This window comes from Penaeus vannamei, chromosome 11 (assembly GCF_042767895.1).
Source record: "Penaeus vannamei isolate JL-2024 chromosome 11, ASM4276789v1, whole genome shotgun sequence".
NCBI classification, from domain to species: Eukaryota; Metazoa; Arthropoda; class Malacostraca; order Decapoda; family Penaeidae; genus Penaeus; species Penaeus vannamei.
This window is the reverse complement of record NC_091559.1, coordinates 39883361-39885860: the sequence shown is the minus strand read 5'-3', so window position 1 is coordinate 39885860 and position 2500 is coordinate 39883361.

Genomic DNA, 2500 nt, shown 5'->3' with positions numbered 1-2500 from the left:
CATAAAGTGTGCGAAACAATTGCAGTGTCACAGTGCTGTAGGGACTGCAGTGCTACATAACCACGGTGTTATATTAAGTATTAATGGAGTTACTTCCAGCCACATGTCAAGAGCCTCATCTCCCAAGTAATCAGTGGACACAAGAGGAAAGGATGGAAATGGAAATAGATGCAGCTGGAGGCGATGCGGCATGAATAGACAAAGAGACTTTGTGAATCACGTGGCTGATGGTGGATGGACAAACAAAGACATGTCCCTCGCACTGCTCGGCCCAGGAACAGCAAAACCAATAACTGAGAAGAGGGGAAAGGATAGTGCTCATGTTATTCTGACGTCGATTCTGGAGTTTAAACCTCTGGGTCAAGAACTGTCAAACCGCATAAGTGAACAAAGGGGAAAAGACATTTCTTATGCCTAGTAAGTTGTAAGCTCCTCCCAGTGTGAACCATAAACCGGGCAATATGGAAACCACATGGTGAACTCTGTCACCTTGTGGAATGACGTTATAGAAAAGTTAAAGGGACGCCCCAGGTCTACTCAGTCATCAGTTCTGGCAAGGGAATATCTCTCAACCAGGGGATGTTAAACCCAGTAAACAAGCAAAAGGGGAAGAGAGGTTCCCAGATCTACCCCAGGTTTATTCTTGGAGGTGAGAAGACCTGCCAATGTCACAGTCAGTGTAGGTGGCTACACCTATTACTAGTCAGGCTGCAGTGATGGTCACCATCTTCAGGGAGTAGCCATAGCCATCTCCAGCAGACTCCAGCCCCTCAATAGTAGGGGTTACTCTGGTCAATAAGTGTATAATGGTATTGAGACTGAAGCTAATATTTGCCTTCATGTCTCTTATTGCTGTGTACACTCCAACCAACGTTTGTTAACTCCACATGAAATAGATGTTTTACGGCAAACTTGCATCTGATTCAGACAGTTGATCTCAGCGAGATATTTGTATTGTTCTGGGTGACTTCAATACGGTATCTGGCTGTGATCGAACTGGCTATGAGATGTCTGTCGGTCCCCATGCCAGCAGCGATAATAGCCTCCTTTTCTGGGACTTTGCAAAGTCCCAGAAATTGAGTATTTCTGGTTAATGGTACCAGTGTTCTGACCCACATCGTTGGACATGGTAGAGCAATGTGGGTAAGGCAGCCAAGGAGATCGAACACATCCTTCTTAATACTCGTTGGAAGATCCTCCAGAACTGCAGGATGTATAGGAGTGCCAAGTTCAGTGGTACTGACCATAGATAAGTTGTGACTACCCTCCAGGTCCACTTCAAAACACCCCAGCAGCCCAATGACCACCCTTGGGTGTTTCATTTGGACAGGCTGAGGGAGGGGGAGTGTGCTCGGGGGGTTGCTGAGGCAATTTCTGGTCGTTTCACAGCACTTGACAATCTGATGGACTCAAGTGCGAAACGCTTGATGCAGCTCAAGAATTGATTGGTGAACACCCAAGAATAAGACAGAATTTTATCTTGCAGGAGACACTGAAAGCTACAGAAGCTCGTTAGGCAAAAAAAAAAAAAAATCTTTGACACATCTCAGGTGCGCAGAACTCAGTCACTGTTGAGAAGGGACAAGTAACAATTCATTTGGAGTCTTGAAGAGGAATTCGAAGGTCATTTCTTAGTAAATGACTTTCATCTTGCCTACCAAGCCCCGAGAAGCCCTCTTTACAGGTGACTGCAGTTCGCTCAGTAAGTAGCCAGATCGTCTCAGATCTTGTTGCAGTGCAGGAGCATTGGGTTGAGTATTTTGAGCAGTGGTACCAGGTTAACCCACTAACAGTTAACTTGGATGCAGATAGTGCCGAGATTCCGTTGCCAGACCCACCCATCAGTGAGGATCTCCAATCCAAGGAGTAATAAAGCAGCAGGTATTTGCAGCATCCCAGCTGAACTGTTAAAGGCTGGTGGAGAACCCATGGCACAGGGGATGCATGTCGTGAGGCAGTCCGGTACCGTTCCCCCTGACCTGTTGAGGGGTGTGGTCATCCCTCACTGGAAGGGGAAGGGGGACCAATGGGACTGCAGCAATCACCGAGACATCACACTGCTCAGTATACCAGGCAAGGTTCTCGCCCACATCCTTCTAAGATGAATCAGAGACCACCTGCTGAGGCACCAGAGGTCAGAGCAATCTGGATTCACTCTTGGTAAGTCCACAAGAGACCGTATCCTGGCGTTTCAAGTCATTGTAGAGCGCCACCGTGAGTTACTGAGATAGAATGAAACTCCAACAAGGATTAGTGGATTAATAACAAGCCTGTATACTGGTACTGAAAGTGCTGTAAAGTGTGTTGGAGGCCTGTCAAGCTTCTTTCCTGTTAGTTTAGAAGTGAGGCAAGACTGTTCTTGCACCAACACTTTTCAAAACTTGCATGGACAGGATAGAGATACTAACCAAAGTCATTGTAAAGCAATTCTGGGCATTATCAAGATTACTGACCTTGACTTTGTTGATGCTATTCCATCTGATTCTTTGGAAACATAAGT